A 25,723-nucleotide genomic window follows, 5' to 3' on the forward strand; every position below is an offset into this window, starting at 1 on the left:
ACAAAATTTGGGGTGGGGTATTTGTTAAACATTGCCACGACTCTAGAACCGAACATCAAGCATTTTTCCTGAAGTCTTTCCAAGTGAGGTGATGCTGTCAATGATAGCATACGTGAACAAAAAGATGCACCGAGCGGTAGGTAAGCAAAATTTAACCTTCCAAATTATATTAATCTCCCCTTGCCATGTGTGCACACGAGCTCCAAACTGCCTTGCCAAACACATAGACAAGCTACAAGATCTGGATCCATTAATTAACATCCATCCTCTCAACTTGTGCACATGAAGAGATTCTTATTTGAGCTCAGCAATGTCCTTCAATTTGTCATATTTCTTATAAAAAAGAGAAAATATAGAAATAAACCCAAAAAAAAAATGATCTGTAAGAAGGGATAAAAGTGAGATCGAGGTGTGCAAGTACAGCAGTATCTTAGAGGCACTCACGACATAGCATCACTTCTTAATTTCTGATGGGGTCGGTTGTTCAAATCCATTGGTCCTAAGCTCCGACCACTAGTGGTCTTCATAAATCTTAAGAAGGTTATATCATTTTTGGGACGTAATATCTTCTTGTCCTCTATTTATATTGATTTCTCTTATGAATATAGTGTTCATGTAAAAATAATCTCCCACACTGACTAATTATAGGGCTGTAAATGGATTGGGTTAAGCTGAGATCTAACCCGGTCTTGACCCAATTAGCATGCATGACCCAATTATTTAGACACATCTAGCCTAAATCAGAAAGATAATCTGTTTGAAGAAACAGATCATGTCCAGGTCACATGACTTTCTGTTCCAGAACCATGCTTATGTAATGAGTCTAATTCAAGTCCTACGCTAGATGATGCAACCTAAACCTGCCCAGCCAATGTCTCACCCCAAAACTCCATAAATTTAAAGTTCTTAAACCCTCTATTTATTCATAAGCTGACGATCCAATTTAAGGTTGAATCATGTTCTTGCCAACAACATTAATACTGAAAATCTATACTAACATCTTTCCAGAATTTTCAAACCATTATTCATGCAATTATTAATTTTTCACCCCCAACCAGGACCTCTTTCTCGTGTTATTTTTTTCTAAAAGAAGATTTGGCTAAATATATGCCTGAACCAATTCCAACCCAACCCAAATGATCTTTTGGATCTGCAAATCATTTCTTTTGACTCATACACAATCCTTGGTTTCACTTGGCCCGTATGCGTCATTCAGCAGATGCTTTCCTAAAAGGGATGGTAAAAAATCGAGTATGGATAAGATGAGTCATTATTCATATCCATCTTGTATCTGAAGTGAGGTGGGACAGGTTAAACAGATCGAGTCAGATGAAATAATAAATCAATTTTTTTACATATAATTTTTCGTTGTCTCGAAGAAGAAATATTCGGGTCAGATTCAGAATAGATTTTATACCTAGTCTAAATCTATTATAGGTGGGCAAGAATGGATCGGATTAGCCATCTTTCCTTACCATGGCGCATCATTTATTGTGACATAGCCTTGTGCTTGTCTTCTTCGAAGGTCAAAATCTTGAAACTGAACCATTGAAAATTACCTCAAATTCTGACAACAAAGCCTCGCATATGGATAAGACGAAGGCAAACAACGCGCACAGGTTTCCGAGATCCAGAAACTAGAGCCACAATCACCTTCCAGAGATGGTGATCATTCCGGAAGTGGCCCTGGGCTCAGGTTCCCGTCCCATTCCCCTGGTGGGCATGGGCACCGGCGCCGTCTCTCTTGTGCCCGAGGACGTGAAGCCCGCCGTCCTCGATGCCATCGAGCTCGGCTACCGCCACTTCGACACCGCCTCCATGTACCAATCCGAGAAGCCGCTCGGAGAAGCCATCGCCGAAGCCTTCCGACGTGGCCTCGTCAACTCTCGGAACGAGCTCTTCGTCACCTCCAAGCTGTGGTGCAGCGAAGCACACCCTGACCTCGTCCTCCCCTCCCTTCAGAGGACCCTCCAGTAATTAATCGTTATACGCGTCTCATCCTTTCACCAGCCTTTTCTCTGCTTTGCTTTTTTTTGTTTTTCTTTGATAGGCAGTAATTAATTAGATATGAGTAACATTCTACATGTATTCCAACCTTTTTAACATTCGTTTTAAATACACTTCCAATTTGATCTTTTTTTCTTTTTTTTTTTAATTTTTTTGGTAGAATCCTTTTTGTTCAAAACAATATTAACAAATCGTGTTAATATACGTTTACTATCTTTCAATTGTATTATTTTTTGCTAATTTTCTTCCAATAAGTGACAATATTCCATAGTTTTTGACTTTTTGGGAATTATATCAAGTAACTATTTGTTAATTGACTATGGATTATTGACTTTGAGTGGGACTTATCTGCAACTTAAACTTGTACGTGTCCTTCTTTGTCAAGAAAACAAAAAAAAAGAAAAAGAAGCATATATCCTTGTATAATATGAAGGGCATCAGCGCCCTTCTGTGTGTGTGTGTGCATGCTTTGCACTTTTTTTCTCTTATCACCTTATCTAACAGCTTGTTGTCATGACCAACTATTGATGCGTGGCTATGAGAAAGGGTGGGACAAAGGGGAGCATCCCATCTCATATATAGAAAATTCCCATCTTATAATATAAACATATATTTTCCTATTTAATACCTTTGAGTTAAATCTTTTCCTTTGCCTTTTGTTCTGCTGCAATACAATGCATTTCTTTTAGGGTTTTTGTGGCTATGTTTTGTTTTGCCTTTCGTGATTCAGAGTTTTACTAAACAGGAAATGGTTTTTTTACCTGAGGATTCTTGGATATAATTGATCTTCTTTTACGATATTGACTGTTGGATCACTCCATGCACAGATCTAAAGCACTTCAAATCCATTTATTCAATGTCTGCACAGATTGCAAAGGGATTATTATGCAATCCAATGGTGAATTCACATGGAGGAAGAAAATCCTTCTTCTGTGTGAAAGCTACTACTCCTGTCCAATTTTTACTTCTCGTTTCTTATTTACATAGCATAAATGGAGTAGGGTGCTTTGCAATATATAGAGTACTATTATGATATATGATGAAAATTATATATATATATATATATATATATATATATATATATATATATATATATAGGAAGTGCATCAATTTGTCTCACTTGTTTCTTTGGTTATAATTGGTATTTCATGTGACTTTCATTACGAAAAACCCTTATGCAAAATATAAGAAATCAAATATCTAAAACACAACCTCAACTATTAAAAAAAAAAAACTCCAAAATGAGGTTTGTTGATCCAATCATCAGTGTTGTGGAGTCATACCACAACCATAAACCTCAGGACTCATCACCGAAAATCTTGGGCCGACGGTATCGGGATGGCTGTAGGTATCATCGGATCTGTCACACAAAGCCAAGGTAAAATCACCACATCGGCTTGAACATCAACTGACCTCTGGGTCGATCCTCAACCAACCTTTAATTGGGGACTATTGACCTCCCGATCAATTACTACAACAAAACAGATTATTAGCGACAAAAAGTTTTCATCACTAATAATCAATTTTCGTCGCTAATATTTATTAGCGATGAAAAATTCATCGTTAATTTTTTATCGTAAATAATCACATTATTAGTAATATTTGATGATGAAAAAAATTTCGTCACTAATAATGGGTATTTGCGATGAATAATTTTCATTGTTAAAAAATCAACGACAAAAAATTTTAATTGTAAAAAATATATTTGCGATGAATTATAACGTCGCTAATAAATAAAAAATTAATAGCGATGAAAACTATTTCGTCGCTATTAATTTAATTAAAATATTTTTTGAAATAAATTTTTAAAAACTTTTAGTGATGAAAAATATCCGTCGTAAAAAAATTTTTTTGCAATGAAAATATTTCATCGCTATTAATTTAATAATTTTTTTAAAAAAAATAAAATTAAATAATATTAGTGACAAAAATATTACGTCATAAATAAGATAATTTTTGATAAAAATTTTCATCGCTAATAATTATTTACGATAAATAATTATTTATCGCTATTAATTATATGTAAAATTTTAATATTTTTATATTTCTTAAAAAATTAAATTATATTACTAAAATATTTTTGGCGATCAATCTTTCATCAGGAATAATTTCATCGCTAATAATTTAATCATAGTTTTTTAAAAAAATAATTTATGAATATATATTTTTAATTTATCTGTATAATATTTTTTATAAATTAAAAATTAAAAATTAAAATAAAAAATTTACATAATAAAAAATTTATACAAAAAATTATTTTATTATATTAAATTAAAATTATAAGAGATTTAAAATAAAAAAAGTACATGAAGAAGCCGTCAAATATCTGCATCTGGAGAACAAACTGAGGAAGGGGAGCGCTCGACGGAGCTTGGACCAACGATGAAGCTCGGACCGGTTTGCTGCTGCCTCATCAGCTGTATCGTCTGCTCCATCTATGCCATCCACTCCATCATCTGAATCTAGAGCTGTTGATACTCGTCGACACGTGCAGCCAATTACTGAGCTCGCTGCTCAGCCTGCTGTCGATCTATGGCAGCCTGCTGTCGATCCTCGACAGCCTGTCTCTGCACCTCTGTCAGTCGAGCCTCGTATGTAGAATGGATGTCAGCCCTAGATGAGTGTGAGGATGAGGAAGCAATGATCCCATACCTCAGACCTCTAACATAGCAGGATCTCATATCGAGCATCCGATCACAGATCTCATCATCTGTGGATGCGGTCGAGCCCTCAGGGGTAGGCTGGGATATCATGTCTGTCATACGATCCTGAAAATTAAAGTTATAATTATTTTAATTTTACAATAAAAATCAGACTGTGAATGAAAAAATAATTGAAAAAACTTACAAAGAGCTCCTAGCTTCCTGTCGTCCACTCCCCTGACCGTCGCTAGTAGGTCCGTTGGTAGATATCGATCCTACCAGGAAGCTCGCCACTCTCAGCATTTCTCGATAATTTAAGAATTAATTAAAAAAAATTTAATAATTAGAGAATTATATGCTAATTAAAAATTATCTACTATCTGCTTCATGTGACGAGCGAACGATCTCGAACCTCCACAATGAGGTACGGTCTGTCTCGTCCGATTTACGGTATTCTGGGCACATCAGCTCTGTACAGTTACCGATCAAATTAGTAGATAATAAATTTAATTTAAGAATAAATGATTCAGTCATTAAACTCTAAAAAAAGAAAAAGTTTAGATATGTAACCTGATATGCCGGATCCTCGTAATGCCGACATATGGCAGTCCAATCGTCCATAGTGATGCTGTCATAGGGCTGCTGCCACACTGCCTCCTCTCCATGATCCTGCACCATACGGTACCAATACTGATGCATGTGATGACGATAATCTTTGAAATGCAACGATAAATGAGTGTCCATAGCTTGTCTCACACGATCCTTCTCAAAATCAATGATGTCGAATACATCCTGCCAATAACAAATATTAGAAGAATACTATATAAATTAAATATTCATAATATAATTTATTTTACCTTTAAGTGGATGTAAAAAATCTCTCTCTGAGCTGGTAGAATGTGATGCCAATCGAAGAGCATCACGAGGGTATAACTGTGGCATATGATGCCCAGCTCAGTCTGCCATGGCTCGCACCATCCCCTAATGGGCCTGGTGTAGCTGGCTGGTATCTCGATATAGAGATGCTGTCCCGGGTGCTCACATCTCCAATGCTCTAAAATGAAGTTCTTCGATGGACCTCGCCCTCGCCTCACTACCGATGAAGACTAGTCTGAAACAATAATAAATAAATCATTAGTATGATCTAAATAAAAGAATCAAATTTTATTATATAAAAAGTATAATAATACCACTGGGACCTATCTCACTGGGATCCATCTCATTGAGACCTGCCGATGCAGAACCCTCTGACAATGGAGCCAGTGCGGCAACGAAGATCGGTGAAGGTGCCTCAACCTCCTCCGTAGACTATAAACGCGAACGTCGTCATCTGTCTCCTGGTGCCATATCTGCAATAATTGATATATAAATAAATATAATATTAAATAATAATAAAAATAAATAAATAATATTCTAATGAATACAATTATATCACATACCATTATTGCAAGAGAAGATGGAACACAATAATATTCATATCTTCCTCGACATGTAGATCCTCCTTCGAATCACAATAATCGATATATGTGTCGTCTTCTATCTCATCGTCATTTATAAACTGATCATCACCCTCCGACTTATTAAGATTAAATATAAAATCAGCTTCAACTTCGTTGGACGGTAGATCAACCCCATTCAAAGGTGCCATTACAAGTTCTTCATCAACCAAAATCTTGGTTAATGTTTATTCTTCTTGCTGAAAAGCTTCTTCTTCATGTAAATCCAAATTTTCATCCATCTCTAATCAGGTTGATATGTCATATACACCTTTAGGTGTTATTGTTTATACAACATACCAATTACCTCGATACTTTAGATCCTTCAAATATATTACTTGTTTCGCTTGAGTTGCTAATATATACGGCTTATTTTGGTACCATGTTCGTACAAAATTTACACTGATAAAGTGTGAATCGATATGAATACCGCTCATTTTATTACTAATATCCCACCATTCATACTGAAATAAGAATACAGAATTACTGGACCTATACTTCAGTTTTATGATATCTACCAGCACACCATAATAATCAATCTCTTCTTCTCTTTCACATCTTGTTGTAGCAATCCCACTATTCTGGGTCCATCATTGCATCTCAAGCTCTCTTGTGTGAAATCTCACTCCTCCAATGATACAGGATGCGTAGTGATTAACCCTTTGATTTGGATCACATGTTAAATCGTACAACTCATCGGTCGCACCCACTTCTTTATTGAAATACTTATGTTTCATCTATACCATAACATAAAAAATAATATTAATTCAAATAATATTATTTATAATTAAATAAATAATATATCACTAATATAACTTATAAAATCATTAAACTATTTTGCAAATTTTCTCCTATATCGATCATCGATATTCATATTATTCTCTCTACATAGTATACTCTTGTGCTCACTGCAACAAGTTATAATTTTTAATTTTACATCGACATAAAAAATTTACTTAAAATATTAAATAGTATGCTAAGATGGTACTTACTCAATGAAATCTTCAATTTCTTCACAATTATTTAGAATGTAAAAGTATGCCTTGGATAGCTTGTCATGTCCATAAATTCATATCTCCTTGCACCAATAGGTCGAACCATTTGTTTAAATATAAAAAATATCGGTTCATTATCATCCTATTCACGGTCTACATTACAATCTGTATGATTGAATCTTATTTCAATATCGTCAAGATACATCGAGCAGAATGTGACATACTCCGTAGCTACATATGCTTCTGCTATAGACCTTTCAGGCCTTGCTTTATTGCGTACATATTTTTTTAAGATACACAAGAATCTATAAATAAAAATAAATTTAAATTTTAGAAATATATTTATATCTTATAATTGATATGATAAAGTGCATATAATTTTTTTACCTTTCAATAAGATACATCCATTGATAATATACCGGTCTGGCCAAAAGAGCTTCTTTTGGAAGATGAACAGCCAGATGCACCATAACATCAAAAAATAATGGTGAAAATTTTTTTTCTAACTTACAAAGAATGAGTACGATATCTTTCTCTGATCTCTCAAGTAAGTTAATCTTTAATTTTTGACAACACAGTTCTCGGAAGAATACTTCCAGCTCAATCAATGCAGTTTGAACACCACCACCCAAATAGCCACGCATAACCACAGGAAGCAAACATTGCATCATCACATAGAAGCCATGACTTTTCATGCCAGAGATATTGCCGTCGTTATTTCCAACACACCGTGATACATTTGAAGCGTATGCATCAGAAAACTCAATAAAATCTCAAACTCTTTTTCGATATTCAGGCAAAAAAATATCTCTAGCATTCATTCAATTTTTATTGATATCCATCTAACAACAAACACAAAATCATTAACAACCAAAAAAAGATTCAGTGATATTTTGGATCCCGATCTGAATTTCGAACTGAATCACGATCTAAATTTTGGCCAAAATTTCGATCCGGATCCAGACATGGATCACATTATACAAAATAATATATATTAAAAAACACAGACTGAACAGTAGCACAAAAAAATTCCTTCTATCAATTTAATAAAGTAAAAATGCATGATCCTATCTATTTCAAATCATTAATAACAGGTGTGGTCCTATCTCTTTCAGAAAAGTAATAATTTTATTATTGTTATTAGTGGATATTTTATCTTATTTTTATGAAAATTTTGATAGTATCTTCCCATAGTTCTCTAAGTATACGATGTGAATATGGTGCCTACGCATCCTATCGACCACATATCCAGAGAACAATGGACAGATAACTACTGAAAATCACATAATGAAATAAAATATCAACTATTAACAACAATAATATTATTATTTTTCTAAAAAGTCTGAATACAGGATATCTAAGAGTCGATCTCGATGAAGATCGACTCTTGAATGGGAATCTATGGCCCAATACAATTTAACTACTATCTTTGAACACACATTCGAAGATGAATTTTTAATTTATCAAAAAAGAATAACTTCGTATTGAAATTTTTTCATCAAAAATTTTAATAGAGTTTTCTCTAAAATAAAAATATTTTTTATATTTAATTATAATTTTAGCAGCATACAAAATAGCACATAAAATAATTAAATTATAATAAAGAACACCAATATGCATTGTGTTAGTGAAAAAATAATTAATTAAATAATTAAATAATTTTAATAGTAATACCAAAAATAATATGCAACAAATATAATTAATCAAATAATTAATGAAATAATTTTTTCGACCCCATCTCCCCTGGTCGCCCCGCCCCATCCCCGCCATCCCAGCCAGGCCCCATCCCCGCTAGGCCCAGCCCCATCCCCACTGGCCCGGCTCGACCCCATCCCGGTCGGCCCCCCGATGGCTAGAGAAAATACCAAGAAAAAAAAAAACTTACCGGCAATGGATGCAGGCACCATCGGCCCGGCCCGACCCCATCCCCACCAGCCCGACCCGGCCCCAACCCCACTGGCCCAGGCCCGCACCGCCGACCTGGCCTGACCCCATCCCCATAGACCCCGACCTCATCCCCGTCGGCCCGGCCCCATCCCTGTCGGCTCGACCTGACCCCATCCCTGTCAGCCCGGCATCTCCCCCATCCCCGACGGCCCATCGGTGGCCCGAGAAAACACAAAAAAAAAAGCCTTACCTTACCGACGGACGACGACAGCGACGACGGTAGCGGACGGACGACAGACATGGCAGGGAGAGGGGGGAGAGCAGAGATGGGGAGGGGAGAGAGCAGAGACGGGGAAGGGAAAGAAAATAGGTTTCAGGATGGGACTTGACGGGACGCGACCTATTAGCGATGAAAATTTTCGTCGCTAATAATTTATTTTCATCACTAATAATTGCATGAAAAATATTATTTATGATGAAATAAAAAATTTTATCGCTAATAATATTATTAATGATGAAAAAAATTTTCGTCGCTAATAATTACCACCAAAAAAAAATTTCTTGCTAAAAAATTTTCCCACCAAAAAAATTTATTTATGACAAAAATCTTTGCATCGTTAATTATGTTATTAGTGATGAAAAAATATTTTCATCGCTAATAATTACTAAAAAAAAATTATTTTTTTAAAAAATCTATGATGAAAATAAACATGAGCCATGTGATGCAATTTAACTCCTTAGTTGGTGGGTCTTTCATAGAAAGTTTATACATATATATATATATATATATATATATATATAGTCAAGTTAGAATCAAAAAATAAACATGAGCCATGTGATGCAACTTAACTCCTTGGTTGGCGGGTCTTCCATAAAAAGTTTATATATATATATATATATATATATATATATATATATATATATATATATATATAGCCAAGTTAGGATCAAATCAACAGTATTTGGACTCAGATATAATCATATCAAAATTTTGTAATAGAAGTTCTAAATCAATGATTCAAGCTATTGAATGTGATCTAATATCTAAAAGCTGCTTGCACACAAAAAATCATATAATTTCTAATCCTTAACTTATATATCTACGAGTCAAAAATTGGATAGTCCAAATAAAATTAAATTAGATATATTTTTTTGATTATTTGATGCATAGATTAGGGATCTTCAAATCATATAATATTTTTGTATACAAGTAGTTTTGAAATAGTAGATTACATCTAATGATGTGGATCATTGATATAGGATTTTTGTTGTCCAATTTTAATTTAATCAAATCTAAACATGTATATATTGCTTTGAAAGGATAAACACTTTGTAATCCTTACTGGCCTCTAAAGGTTTCACGATATGTACCTCAAGTATTCATGCATGGTCCTTGCCTCCAAAGATCCCACCATAGGTACCTCATCGATTCATACGTCATTTTATTATGTCAGAATCCACTTATATTTTAGACCATAATTATGAAGTTATAATATAAGATGGGTAACCAACATAAACATAAAAACAAAGTTTAGAGATATAAGTTTGGTTTTGTTTAGAATTGAATGAACAGTACTGTTTGATATTTATATGAGAATGGGTTTAGAATTGGGATCCAAGTCTTCCAATAGAAAATTATTTAAACTAGATCACATTGTCTAGGATACATATCAGGTGACTTTATTTCAATTTGCTTATCTAATCTATTATTTTTATCATAAATATATATTATTTATGATGTAATATTTTCATCGCAACTAATCTATTATTTTTAAATTTTTAAAATTTTTAAATATTAATGACAAAATATTTTCATCATAAAAAAAGGTATTAGCGAAGGAAATCCTTTTTTCATTGCTAATATCGAGTTTTTAAAATTTTAAATTTTTTTATTTTTCACATATTAGCGATGAAAAATATTTATCATAAATCATCAAGGATTTTATGATGGATAATTAAAATTTCATCATAAATATGGGCTTATTTACGACGTAACTTTTTCATCGTAACTAATCTTTTATTTTTAAATTTTTAAAACTTTATAAATATTAGTGACGCAAAAGTTTCATTGTAAAAATAAGTTTATTAGTGACGAAAAACTAGTATTCCATCACCAATAACCTACTTATTTATGATAAAAATATTTTTATCGTTAATAGTCTAGTTTTTAAAAATTAAAAATTTTTTATTTTTCACATATTAGCAATGAAAAATATTCATCATAAATAATCAAAGATTTTATGATAGAAAATAAAAATTCTATCATATATATAAAATTATTTACGATGTACCATTTTCATCGCAAATAATCTATATTTTTTAAATTTTTAAAACTTTTTAAATATTAGCGATGCAAAAGTTTCATTGTAAAAATAGCTTATTAGCGATGGAAAATCAGCATTCCATCATCAATAATCTCTTATTTATGATGAAAATATTTTCATCATTAATAGTCTAGTTTTTAAAAATTAATTTTTTTTTATTTTTTCATATATTAGCGATGAAAAATATTCATCATAAATAATTAAGGATTTTACAATGAAAAATAAAAATTTCTTCATAAATACTGAATTATTTATGATGGACCATTTTCATCACAAATAATCTATATTTTTTAAATTTTAAATTTTTTTAATTTTTTTATTATTAGCAATGAAATATTTTCATTGTAAAAAGTTTGGTATTAGCGATGTAATAACTTTATTCATCATAAATATGTTAATTATTTACGATAAAAATTATTTCATAGCTAATAGTGGAGTTTTAAAATTTTTAAATTTTTTTATTTTTTTTCACATATTAGTGATGAAAAATATTCATCATAAATGAAGGATATTTTATGACAAAAAATATGTTTTTCATCATAAATATTTTATTATCTATGATGTAATTTTTTCATCATAAATAATCTTTAATTTTTAAATTTCTAAATTTTTTAATTTTTTTAAATATTACTGATGAAATTTTTATCATTAATAATTTTTATTTGTGACATAAATGTCACTTTCGTTGCAAATAAGACAAGTATTTGCGATGAAAAATTATGTCACAAACAATCTATAATATTCAAAATTTAAAAATTTTTTATTTTTCTTCAAATATTAGTGATAAAAATTTTTAGTCATAAATAATAAATATTTATGATGGAATACCACTTTTCATCGCAAACACTTGTATTATTTATGATGAAAAATTTTTCATCGATAATATTTAAAAATTTAAAATTAAAATAATATTTTATTATTTATGATAAAAATAATCATCATAAATAATTTATATTTATGATAAAATTTTTTTTCATTGCTAATATTATTTATTTACGATGAAAATATAATATCGTCATAAATATTTTTTATTAGTGACAAAAATTTTGAAACATCGTAAATAGTGTTATTGGTGATGAAAATTTTGAAACATCGAAGGCCCCCCACCTCCAGTGCTGGTGGACTTCTTTTGCAGATCTGTTCTGATATCCCGACATCTGGATCTCCCTCAACCCTTAGCTACATCAGCATCCGCAGAGCCTTGACGCAATAGATTTAGTGCTAGAGGAAGGGCCCAGCAACCCTACTTAAGGGAGTATGCCACGTCGCTCCCTCGCTTCCCATCGACCATCGACTTGGCGAGGTCGGGGCAGATCCATCTAATCATTTACCTCCCACAGATTGGTGGAACCAGAGTAGTTGCCCGTAATGGTAGAGTCTTAGCAATTTGACAACCTGATCCGCCTGATCCAAAATCTTGACCAATGCCGTCCAGCATTTATAGCATGCCACAGATTCATGACAGCTACCTTAGCCTACTCCTTAGGTAGCGCTATCTTAGCACAGTCATCGAGATCAATCCTCGATCCTGGAGAATCTTCTCTGAGAGATGCACGAATCGATCTCCCCCGATCGATGACCATCCTCCCACTATGGGTCCGCCCACGATCGATGACACTGACGATCTCCTACTTCCGATGGGTACTCGATGCCAAGCTATACTTCCTAGCTGGAACAGTCTCATCGAGATGGAGATCTTGAGCAGAAGATCCATGAGATCGAACACTGGCTCACTAAGGTCAAGATGGGCTATGCAAGAAACAACGAAGTCTTCAGCTTCAATTCTCGACCACCCTTCATCCACCCCATCATCCATGAACTAATCCCAAGTTGGTTTAGGATGCCGATGGTGGAACCGTACAATGTCTACATGACCCCCTCAACCACTTAGAGGGATACAAGGCCCTCATGATGCTCTAGGATGCTTAGGATGCCCTCCTCTGCTTCGTCTTTCCAGTAACTTTGAAGAAGGCAGCATGAACCTGGTACTATGGGCTTCAACCAGAGTCCATCTCCTCCTTTAAGCAACTCGGACACCAGTTCATTGCTCATTTTGAAAATAGTCAAGCCCAATCGAGGACCTCAGACAATCTCTTCTTCCTCCATCAAGAAGAGGAGAATCTTTATGTGACCATGTGGCATGCTTCAACGTGTTTACTCTGAAAGTGTAGAGTCTAGATAAAGCTGTCGCCATATCAGCTCTGAAGGGAGGCCTCCGCAGTGAGCACCTCATTTACTCCCTCAACAAGATGTATATGAGGGATTATGCCAACCTTCTAGCTCAAACCCACAAGTATATGTAGGCCAAAAGAGGGTTGGATTGCATGTTGGTAGGGGGTAGGTCAGACCTCCAACAAAAGGAAGCATGCGTGGAAGGATGCACGCTCGACCCAAGTTAAAACAGGGTCCTCCCAACTGCCGAAGGCACCAAGGGTAAAGAGTCCACCTCGATACTATAATAGCTATTCCCTGTTGACCACCTCTCGAGCCCAAATCCTTATGGAGATCAAGGGTAATGAGTGCCTTCATCGATCTCCACCGATGAAGACCCCATCAATTCGATGGAATAAGCAAAAGTACTGCCCTTCCATCATGACCACGATCATGACACCGAAGAATGCCTCCAACTGAAGGACGAGATTGAGACTCTCATCCATTAAGGCTACCTTGAAAAGTATGTTCGGGGTAGTGAAACCAAACCCTCGAGGAGCCATCCCAGTACCAGTCCGTTGAGGACAACAACAACAACCGCCCGATGGCTGGTATCATCAATATGATCTCAGGCCTTGAAGGTGATAGGAGGACAAGGAATTATACCAATAGCCAATTAAAGGCCTCCATAGAGTACTCATCTCTTGGATGTTGGACCCTAGGGTCTTTGAATGAATTATAGGTAAAACTTCTGCATTGTTTAGCTTTATTAATGGATTTTTCCTATTAAATCCCAACAGATATAATACAAGCCAAAGGTTGGACAATCGACATCAAAAAAAGGGACAACCCTCCGAAGATCCTGTTTGGTCACCCAACGCTCTTTGTCCATAGATGAGTCAAGCCAAAGCCAAAGACTTCGATGAAAGGGGCTGACCCTCCAGGGGCCAAAGATGATAACAAAGACCTAGTAAGATGGCTCTGAAAATCATACAACGCAAGAAAGAAAAATATAGGAATATTTTATGTAGAAAAGAAGGCTCATTACAAGGTAACCTCATCCACATAGAAGCTATACAAGAAAAAGCTACAACATCAGAGCTCTGATGATGCTTTTAGACTGACCAACCCTCAACGATAACCCCTGCAACAACCAATGGACCGCAAAAAAGGATATCGGCAATTACACAGTAGGTGCCCTCTCAAAAGACTATCCACCTCCAAGATATTCCATTGAGGATGGACAGGAGGCCACCTTGTCGGGGAAGGAGTGACCCCCTAGAAAGGTGTAAGACCTTTCTGTGGAGCACAATGCTGAAGCAGCTTCTAATGACTGCCAATCTGACTCCCTCACCGAAGTGACAGATTTTTTCAATACCTCTCATGCCAAAGAGAATCATTTGCCAACGTGCTCCTCTAAGGCACTTAGCAGCTGATCGAGCGATAGTGGGGATTCCCCCACTCGGAGGAAGGTATCGATGATTTTTAGATGATAAACAAGGCAGCGCCACCACATTATCAAAAATGTTGGGTTGACCTCAATCTCAAATGGCAGGGGGGCTCCATTTATAAAGGAACTGGGTCTGGGTACCTTCAACTAGATCTACTGACCGCACAATGGGTGTCACTGTGGGAGTGGCTCAAGGGCCACACCCTTTGGCAGTCGAACTCCCAACCACCCATCCCGATAAACTATCATTATGGGGAGGTAATAACATTAAATAGCACATAGAATCCAAAGGGACATGACCTTTCGGTGTATGCTCCTTTGAGCTACCTCAAATCCATCTGAGACCTCAGACACCAAGCCAGACAAATCGCTAATGGCAACAAAAACTATGAGATATTCAAACACCAAATTGAACCTAATGACTAGATCAGCCCTTGAAGATATCTTGACTTAGGCTAAGACCTCCAAAATATCAATTGGCAAAGCATCGACGATAAGGAGATATCCTGATCCAAATTAGAACCTTCACAAATGAACCTTAGAGATATCTTGGTTAGGATTGAGACCTTCAAAGAGTAGTCAAGAGTAATCCAATAATGATTAGGAGATATCCTGACACAAGTTAGGATCTCGATGAATAAAATCTTCCAAATTAATTCGAAGATAAGATCAAAGTCTTCAACTTGGCTGACATTGCCTAATGTCAAAAAGGACATCAGAGAATCTATATTGGCAAGTCTACATTAGGGAACCAAGTTGGGGATCTACACAAGCCCAATGATCTGATGGAACATTGAAAAATGCAAACAGACATATCTCGACTTAGGCTGAGACCTTCGAATATCATGCTGAGAATAGATCAACAAATGGGATCCTCAAAATTGACCCTAGGACATGACAGGTCTTGCCCAACCAAGTCGAGGTAAACTTTGGAGATCCACATCGACAACAAAAAGATATCCTAGCCCAAGATCCCAATAATTAAATATCTTAGAAATGACCTGACGACAAGTCATAAAGTCGAAAGTCCATTGATAGCCCAACAAAAACCATGAGAATGGACTCTAACGAATCAAAAATTAGATGCCCGAACACTCAAGTCAAGTAATATAATTTGCTTTTCATTAGCCTAATATGCTTTTATAGAGAGATGCCTAGGCACCAGAAAAGTAGATATAAAATAGATGATGTTGGCTACATTCTAGCGCACACCCTTTGGGATCCCACATGGGATTTATGTGGCTCATGATGTGGCAACAATTCTTGGAGGGTCAACCTTTTATGGGGGGTCGGCTCAGCCCTTAGTTGGAGGATTAAAGGAAGAGTGACTGCTCCATCTGCTGCTGGGGTCGATCTAGTTTGAAGCAGATCGACTCTAGTGCGAAGCCCCTCAGGCCCACCTGCAGTATGTATAGACGCGGGGTTCTGTGTCTGATGAATAAAAGCTAATAAACCCCACCTTCTATCAGAGATTTTTCTTTTAGAAGGTTGGTTAAGGGCTATGGTCCTAACATCTGGTATCAAAATGAGGTTGTAGGTTCGAGTCCTGCTTGGCCCCTCGGGTAGTTGCTGAGGGGGGATTGTTGGCTATATTCTAGCACACACCCTTAAGGGTTCCATGTGGGATTTATTTGGTCAGTGATATAGCAACAATTCTTGGACTGCCACTAGGGTAAATCTAGCTTGAAGTGGGTGGATCGACTCCAGTGCAAAGCCCCTCAAATCCACCTGCAGCACATAGAGATGTAGAGTTCTGTGCCTGACAAATAAAGGCTAATAAATCTCATCTTCTATCAGGGATTTTCTTTTTAGAAGGTTGGTTAGGGGCTACGGTCCTAACAGATGAGGATCTAATCCTCATCCAAAGAGAAAGCCCCTACTTTCTCATCGCTGTTGCTGGGAAGGAGACACCCTAGATCTAGCTTTGGGACCATCCACTCTACTTAGGGCTTGCAATTTTTGAAGCCCTGGACAAAGGCAACTGCAGCAAATTTGGTAAAGTCCTCCTCATATTCTGCCAAGGCCTTGAATTTGTTGATACAGTGGTCCAAAACCACATTAGGAATCCACAAGGAGGAGCCAGAATCCCTGCCACTTCCACCTAATCGGGAAGCGCTCACCCTAGGCCCCATGAAAGGAGTAGGGGCCCTACTCAACAAAGGGGGGTGAGACGACCTCGAAGCGGTAGTAGGAGATTGTTTCGACTTGGTGCTTCTCGCCCTCTTGGATCAAGATTCTCTATGGAACACGGCTATTCTTTCCTTCACCAACTATTTCATGGACCAAATTGAGTGTATCATAGCTACTAAAAAAAAACTCTGATGAGAACTACGACAAGAGGGGTGATTGGAATAGCAGAATCCCGTCAAATAAATTATGTATTTATATAGCTTAAAATAGTGCGGATACGGCCCTCAAGTAGTCGGGGGATGCCACATGTCTACTTCTGGAGTGACGGGTTCATGCCCCTTCGATCCCATGGGCAACCCTTAAAGGATGCCTTGGAACTGCTTGCAACCTGCCATATGGTGAATTGTGATAGGCTCAAGGGTGACTCCCAGAGACTAACTCCCTTGAAAATAACACAAGGCATTTAATCATCTTCGAACAATCGAGCAGTAATCGATAGCTCTTAGCCTCCTAAAATAAAAATAATAAACTACTTCAAGCCGCCCATACCTTATAAATGCACCAAGATTTTTGAAGCGTAAAATCTTTTCAAATCATTAAGGCGTGATCCACAATGTGACTCATCGAATTAAAGGCAAATCCTATGAAGCAACGTCACAATTCATTCGAAGATCAAATGACTCGGATTTGTCCATTCGACAAGTTCTAAGAACTACTACTCCCTTCATCCGAAGCAACCACTTCAAACTCGAAAGTGGGGAGCAAGTGTTATGGAGTTATACCACCTCAAACATGAACCTCGGGACTCGTCTCCAAAAATTTTGGATCGATGAAAATACCAGGATGGTCGTGTGTACCATCAGATCTGTCACATGAAGTCTAGGCAAAATCATTGCACTGGCTCAAACATCAACCGACCTCCGAGTTGATCCTCAGCCGACCTCCTGGTTGGGACTCTATTGACCTCTGGGTCAATCCTCAGCTGACCTTCGGGTCGGGACTCTATCAACCTCCAGGTCGATATCCATTGTTAATGAGGATGAAGTCCACAGTTGACTCCGATCTCCAGGTTGGGATCCCACCAACCACCAAGAATAGGGTTCCACGATCGGTACCGATGTAGATTTGATGGGACGGCACTTCGGCCATGGGCCGACCTCAATTCATCGACTTATCGGACCATGTAGGCAATCTGTTGGCATCTTCTAACCAACTCTTGGAATGTGGCCACATAGGCATAACAAACACCCACGACTAACTACCAACAAGCTCAGGCTTGATAGCCTATGGGCCTATGAATAACAAACTTTGACATCTCCCTATATGACGTAATGAGAGAACCCTCAGGCAAGCTCTGGCAAGCCAATCCAAGCCATTCTTAGTTCTCATACTCTCTCTATCTACGTTCAAGCTTCGGCTGACTTAAGCATCAGAAGGTCCCCCGTCGGAGGCCCCCCACCTCTGGTGCGAGCGGACTTCTTTCGCAGGTCTGTCTTGATATCCTGGCTTCTGGATCTCCCTCCACCCTTGACCACATCAGCATCCTCGAAGCCTTGACACAACAATCAAGATTCACAAAAATGAAAAATTACATAATCCAAATCAAGGTAGGAACAAAAGGCCTTTAATATCAAAATAAAGTAGAAAACCTGAATTGTTACTGCTCCTTGACCATATTACATTTTTTCTTCCTTCTTTCCTTTCCTTTCCTTTCCTTTTTCTTTTCTTTTATTTTTCAAAAATGACACCCATAGTAGCATCAATCACTTTATTGAAGCGATGTAACAATTAACCATATCAAACACTCAGGAAAGCACCTTTCAAAATTTAGAGGAAAAAACCATCTAAATGGAAGATGAATGAAACCAATATGTTATATAATCATGTTCACCATTCCATCTTGCAATCACTTATATTTTGATGCTTTATGTTCCGGATGCAGTAACCTCCAATTGGATTACCTTGATCTCTATCTCATCCATTGTCCTATGTGCTTAAAGCCTGGAGCATATAATAGCCCTATAAACGAGGAAGTCATTCTTCCCTGAGACTTGAAGTCTGTATGGGAAGCCATGGAGAAGTGCCAAAAGCTCGGTTTGGTAAAGTCAATTGGGGTTAGCAATTTCTCAGGAAAGAAATTAGAAGAATTGCTTGGGTTTGCTGAAATATCTCCAGCCGTGAACCAGGTTTGTTGATTATTATTCTATAATGGGAGGTATCTAAATCTATTGTCTTGATTCTAATAAGAGCATATTAATATTGTAGGTGGAGATGCATCCACTTTGGCAACAGAAGAATTTGAGGAAATTCTGCAATGACAGGGGTATTCATGTGACTGCCTACTCTCCTATAGGAGGCCAATCTTTCCCAGGAAGCAGGAACCTTGTAATGGAGTCAGAGGTGCTCAAAGAGATAGCAAAGGCCAAGGGAAAGACTGTGGCTCAGGTAGTTATCATGTCCCTTCCTTAGTTTGAACTTGAATCTTAAATTGCAGCCATTCAAATCGAAATTAACTGTATTCTGAGTTTCTGCAAATCTAAATTTCTTTACCAACTTGATTGCATGCTTTATTCTAGACATGTATGGTGGTGAGCCCTGCTATTTCCTAGTAGTCATCCATTTTCAATAGCCTAGCCTATATCAAGTAAACATGATACTTCAAGTAATATGCCATCATAGGATTGTATGCATTCGAAGATAGTAGTAAACTAAAGAAATTTTAGTTTATGTTGTGTGGATATCATCATCATCATCACCACCACCACCATTGTCAACCGAGCAAATCAAGTTGTAAACCCACCATCATCCATGGAAGTATTCTAGAAGATTCTAACACCAGTTGTCAGGCCTCTAAGGTTGGTGCTGGTACCAGGCAAGGACAAATTTAAGAAAGGTTTGATCTGCCATGGAATATATATAATTGATTGGTTGGAAAGAAGCCCAAAGAAAAGAATAAGATTATAACTTTGAAATAGGAAGCTCTGTTCATCTCAAAAGCACAAATAAGTTCAAAAGGTAAATAAATATTACACTCCCTTAGATTGATCACTAATATTTATCCTCCATTATTTTGTTTAATTGGTATATTTCTTCCAGGTTTCCCTTAGATGGGGATATGAGCAAGGAGTGAGCATGATAGTAAAAAGCTTCAACAAGGAAAGGCTCAAGGAAAATATCAAAATCTTTGATTGGGAACTAAGCGATGAAGAACGTCAAAAAATTAGTCAAATTCCACAAAGTAAGAAATTTCACATACTGTCTTTCCTCTCCCACGGAGGGTCTATCAGATCTCCCGACATCTCAGATTTTGAGTGATAAAACTCAGGTAAAGATTATGGATTTTAGACAAACATAGTTACATGCCAAGGATAAAAGGTTACATCTGCAACAGTCCTAGTCTGCTAGTCATTTTTCTCGCCCTCGTGTCTCATGCAACCCTAAGTAATATCTTTTTCTTGTCCTGTTTGTAGGTTGAGCATATGAATAAAAAAGTTCCTTTTTCGTAGTTATTGATCCAAGAATCCATGTGAGCAGAAGGAGGCAAGCTAGCAACAGCAAATTATAAATCCAAGGATTACCAATAGAAGTTGCCCATAGCCAAAAGCTCTTAGAATGTTTCACAAACTCGAGCACAAATGTAATGTATTAGTATGCTTGGAATGTTTCGAGAATAATGCTGTATAAGCATGCCCTTAATTTGTATTTTTACAAGTTCACTAGCATATAGTTCAATAATTTGCTCCGAGTGTCAGCATTAATCAGAAGCCTTGAAATGATAAAATTATATATTTGTTTATTGGAAAAGCAAGCAGCTTGATCATGAGGCTGTTTTTAGTCGTCACTCTATCGGTAGTTTCAATCTGTAGTTATCATAATACTCTTTTCACTCTCAGAGGGTTGAAGATTTGCATATATCTGAGAAAGTGCTCTTTTTTCGCTTGGCTTACGGAGTCATGGAGAGTTTGAATCGGATCTTCTGTTAATGGCTGTTTGGTGTCATCGTTCATGCCGAGCAATGCCTGTTTTTAATGGCTTTATCTGTAGGAACAACCTTATTGATCTGCCACACAATGGAAAGAATGTCAACTGATCAAAACGAGAGGGTTCTCCATCAGAGACAAAGTTATACAAGCATCTAATTTCTGATGCATGGGAGGATGTTCACTCGCAAGTTGTGTGTAGAGCTTTGACATCACCAACTTTTGATTATTGCTCGTTCTCTTAAATATGGGCCAAGTCTTCCAGTAATATTGTATCATCAAGTTCGAGAAGATTTCACCGAACCTGACAAGTTTTGGGACTTGATTCCTCCATGATGGAACTTGGTACAGGTTTGGGAAGTTTTCACTGAACATGACAAGACTTGATTCCTTCATGATGGAACTTGGTACAGGTTTTGGACAACACTGTTGCTAACCTAGTCGTGAAGTTGAGGACAATACTATTGCTAACCTAGCCTTGAAGTTGAGGTTTTTAAGGCATAAATTCAGGCAATGGAGCAAGGAACAAGTTGTAAATGTTGCGGAGAAAAAGAAGCGCGTGCTCGGAAGAATTCACTTGTTGGACTTGGAGGAAGAATCCTAAGACTTGGTACAACAAGAGCTCAAGAAAAGACTCATTAAAGTGATGTTAGAAAGATAGAGATTCTTTGGCACCAATGCCCTAGACTCTAGACCTATGTGGCTAAAAGGTGTAAGAACCTGTGACCTCCCCAAAAAAGCTAGTTGAAAGGTATTATCTAGGTTTCTTTTTTCTTTTGATGTAAATGAGTTAGTGAAGACCTAACTCAAATTATATTAACATAAATATAAATATGTTCAGACATAATAGTTCGGGTTACAGCAGAAGATACAGAATAATAGAGTGACTTACATTATGATAAATAAATTAAGTAGGAGTTAAACAGTATAGGAGAAGGTAATGGAGTTTGAGTGGAGACCATGTTGCGGATGGGGGGTGCCTTCCCATTAGAGACCTTCAGAATGTTCCCAGAGATTTGACGGAGTGACGGTGTTCAGCTTGCCCAAAAAATCCACTAGTGATTGCCTAATCGGTGAAATCTGTTCATCATCAGATTGCTGAGCAAGTTCTGACCAGGTCAAGAATAGTCTAGCCATCTGTTTAGCTACCGAATTTGGGAGAAAAGCATGAAAATTAAAACAACGCTTATTTCTTTCTTTTCATAAGCTCCAAAGTCCTGCTGCAATAAGCATGTCCAATCTCTTAAGAGTATTTCGCCTGAAGTGCTGTTGTCGCCATACATCCCATAGTTCTGATTGTGAGGGAGGGAGATCTTCCGGGTGATACTCTTTCAGAAGTGAGTTCCAAACCTTTCTTGCAAATGAGCATTGTAGAAGTAAATGATCCGCCGTCTCGGACGCAGCATCACATAAAGAACACGTGTCCGATCCGTTCCATCCTCGTTTGATGAGATTATTTTTGGTTTGAATTTTTCCTTGATAAGCTAAATATAAGAAGAACCTGACCCTCTCTGAAATTTTAATTCTCCATATCACTGTACGGTACTACGGCCCATTGAAGAAATACCTGTAGCAGAATCTGATTGGCAATTTTTCCGCTGTGAACCACCTGCCTGCTATTTCATCGGGATGTTGGGAGATATTTACCACTCACAGATCCCACAAGAAGGTCTGAATTTCTATAGATATATTCGTCCCTGCATTAACAGGCCAACACTTATGCTGCTTGAGTGCATCCAAGACTTCTGCAACAACCATTTCTTTGTTATGACAGAGAGTGTATAATCCAGGATAGTGGTCAATGAGTGAATGATGTTGAAGCCACACATCATACAAAAAAAGCGTGCGCAGACCATTTTTGACCTTGAATTTTACCAAGAATCGGAACAACATTGTAACCTGCTGAAGATCTTTCCAAAGGCAGGACAGCTTCTTTTGACATAATGATTTTATTAATACCTCTTGATTTTTATAATATCCTTTTTTAATAAGGATGTTCCACGGTTTGGGAGCTTTAATAAATAATTTCCACCACCATTTACATAACAGGAGTTTATTAAGTAGTGTGATATCAGTGATCCCCATACCTCCATAATCTCTTGGACGACAGACCGATGTCCACTTGAGTAAACAGTTTCCCATCTTTAATCTTTCTTCACTGCTCCATAGAAAGGCCTGACGTAATTTGTCTATTTGTTTGACAATCCCTGGTGGGAATAAAAAATTGGACATCCAAAACACCACTACTGGGCAAATTACAGAATTGATGGGTGTTATTCTACCCGCTAGAGATAAAAATTTACCCTTCCAGGTAGCGAGTTTTTTCCTGATTTTTCCAATTAGAGGTAGCCAATCTAGCATCTTCAGCCTCTTGTAGTGTAATGGCATTCCCAAATATTTCAGAGGAAATTGTGAGGTTGTGCTTCCAAGTGTGGCGGCAATGTGGTTTCTCCTGTTTTGTGACAATCCCAGTCCAAGTACAGTGGATTTAGCAAAGTTGATCTTTAATGCTGAAAGCAATTCACAGGAATATAATATAAACTTTATTGATTGAGTATGTCTCTGTTGCGCACTACAGAAGATTAAAGTGTCATCTGCAAATTGCAAGCTCTGAAATTGACCGGTGATCCTTTGCTCACCAATGCCTTCGAGAACGTTGTTGTTTGCTGCTAACCTTAGGATTTGGTTTAATACATCTGCAACCAGGTTAAACAGTTGTGGCGATAAGGGGTCTCCTTGTCGAAGACCTCCATGGTGTCTAAAGGATTTCCCCACTTAACCATTAACGATAATAGAGGATTTGGCTGTGGTGATGAGTTCCTATATCCAACGCCGCCATCTATCACTGAATCCTCTTGCCCCGAGTAGGTCTAGTAAAACTGGCCAAGCTACGTTGTCAAATGCTTTTTCGAAGTCCAATTTATATATTATTCCTTGATCATTGGATCTGTGTACCTGTGATACCATTTCTGTTGCTGCTGCAAACATGTCTGCAATATTTTGGCCTTTTATGAATGCAGACTGGTTGGGCGAGATCAGACTATCCAGCTTGTTAGCTAGCCTATTTGAAAGAACTTTAGAGAGGATCTTAACAACGCCGTTTACAACACTGATTGGTTGATAATCTCTCACTGTGCACTCTGAATCTTTCTTTGGAATGAGGTTAATATATGAGTAATTTATTCTATCCAATGCGGTTTGATGATCATAGAAACTCTGGAAGAATTTCATCAAGTCTGTTTTGATGATTTCCCAATACCGTTGATAGAATAGAAAGGAGAAACCATCCGGTCTTGGTGCTTTGTCAGATGCTATTTGGAACACCGCTTCTTTGATTTCTTCTTCTCTAAATGGAGCATCCAATTCTGATAAGTCCAGTGGACCGTTGGGATATAATGATTTCCAATCAGCCAGTATACAGGGTTCTACCGGGTTACCCAACAAATTTAGGTAATAGTCGCGAAAGCTACTCTGTATTTTCTCCTGGTCCGCTAAAATGGGTCTCCCTATCTTAATTCAGGTATAAGGTTCTTTCATTTTCTGTTACTGACCCAAATATGAAAAAATTTCGTATTACGATCACCACAGTTGAACCATCGGATGTGAGATCTTTGCTTCCAAAGTATTTCCTCATGATGCAACAGCTGAAGTCTCGTTTTTAAATTTTCCCGACCATGAAGTTTTGCTGCTTGTAGATTCCATGTTTCTTCTTCCGTATCTAGATGGTCAATTCTGTCTAATATTTCATTTTTCTTCACAAGAATGTTACCCACTCTGGTTCGATTCCATACTCTGAGTTTCGCCCTGATTGACCGGAGTTTTCTGACAATGGTCGCAGTTATATCTTCGTAATTCGGTTCCAATTCCCACCAGGAGCATATCATGCTATGAAACCCTGCAAAAGTGGTCCAAAAGTTCTCAAATCTGAAACGTTTAATTGAAGGAATGTTACCTTGTATATTTGCAACTGATTTCAAGAGCATAGGAGTATGATCGGAGGTATATCTGGGCAGCGATAATAGTATGGACAAGGAAAATTTGTTGAGCCATTCAATTGAGACGAAGCACCGATATAATTTTGCTAGAGAGGGCTCCTCCCTGAAGTTGGACCACATAAAGTGCCTATTTGGGGGCTTTAGTTCCATTAGCACCTGAGAATTGATGAAGCTGTTGAAGATTCTGCTGGTACGCTTAGAGTAAGTAGATCCTTTTCGCTCAGATGAGCACCTAACTGCATTGAAATCCCCTATCAAAACCCAAGGTACTATATTGTTTTCTCTCAGTTTGCAACGTTCTGCAAATAATTCTTGGCATTCACTGTGACTGTGAGAGGTCCATAAATGTTGGATAGAATAAACTTGAAGGGAGAGGAGTTACATCTCAGAGTGATGGAAAGAGAATGACTGCCCTTTTGAATAAGACTTCCCTCAAAGTCATTTGGGTTCCAGCTAGTTAATAAACCTCCTGCTGCTCCTGAAGCATCTAATGAAATCCAAGCTTCTAATTTAGGGCCACAAATCAATCTCTGCAGTCTATTGTTCATTTGATTTTGTTTAGTTTCCTGTATGCAAATTACTGAGCAGTTCGTCTGCTTGATGATTTCTCTGATCGCTCGCTTTTTCTTTGGTCGACCAGTTCCTCGCGTGTTCCAACTAAGTATC

At 37.2% G+C, this 25,723-nt stretch overlaps 1 pseudogene; it reads left to right on the forward strand.

Annotated features, from left to right (window-relative positions):
- Nucleotides 1-1,524: 1,524 nt before the first annotated feature.
- Nucleotides 1,525-20,916, forward strand: LOC140856480 ((1S)-1,7-diacetoxy-luvungin A aldo-keto reductase-like; annotated as a pseudogene).
- Nucleotides 20,917-25,723: the final 4,807 nt, after the last annotated feature.

The sequence above is a fragment of the Elaeis guineensis genome, chromosome 3, assembly GCF_000442705.2.
Source record: "Elaeis guineensis isolate ETL-2024a chromosome 3, EG11, whole genome shotgun sequence".
NCBI classification, from domain to species: Eukaryota; Viridiplantae; Streptophyta; class Magnoliopsida; order Arecales; family Arecaceae; genus Elaeis; species Elaeis guineensis.